We start from the raw sequence: 506 nt of genomic DNA, 5'->3' as shown, positions 1-506 counted from the left end.
CTTGTTATTGTATACATAAGTACAGCTGTATTTACATTGTCTTTTCCAATAGTTTTAACAAAACAGGTAATACAGGGTGATTCAAAATTGGCGTCATTCCTTTTAAGGGGTGATAGAGGCTCACTTGGGGAGTACGAGAAAAATATTTTAAAAAAATTTTTCAMAAATTTCTATAAGATTTTAACAGTTGAAGATCAAATTTCAACATTGTTATTAAGCGTTTTTTAGAAATTGTTCCATGTTTAATTGGTAGCATATTGGAATACTTAAGCATTCAAAAAGAAAAATAACGATCTCTGCTTCAAATTACGAAAATTTTTGATGTCAAAAAAGTTCTTTTCTACAATTTTTTGATGAAAAATCACAGCGGCAATGTTGTTTTCTGTCATTAACAGATAGTTACGGGTGGACAGCCCTTGTCAATAATAACAATAATTTGTCAAACTGTGACTTACTTTGAATTTCCTTTCACGAATTTGCGGATATGCGATTAGTTCAGGGGAAAT

Source organism: Dendroctonus ponderosae, unplaced genomic scaffold (assembly GCF_020466585.1).
Source record: "Dendroctonus ponderosae isolate FM_Combo_2020 unplaced genomic scaffold, Dpon_F_20191213v2 Dpon_F_20191213_1, whole genome shotgun sequence".
In the NCBI taxonomy this organism is placed as follows: Eukaryota; Metazoa; Arthropoda; class Insecta; order Coleoptera; family Curculionidae; genus Dendroctonus; species Dendroctonus ponderosae.
Note: the sequence above shows the minus strand (reverse complement) of the source record.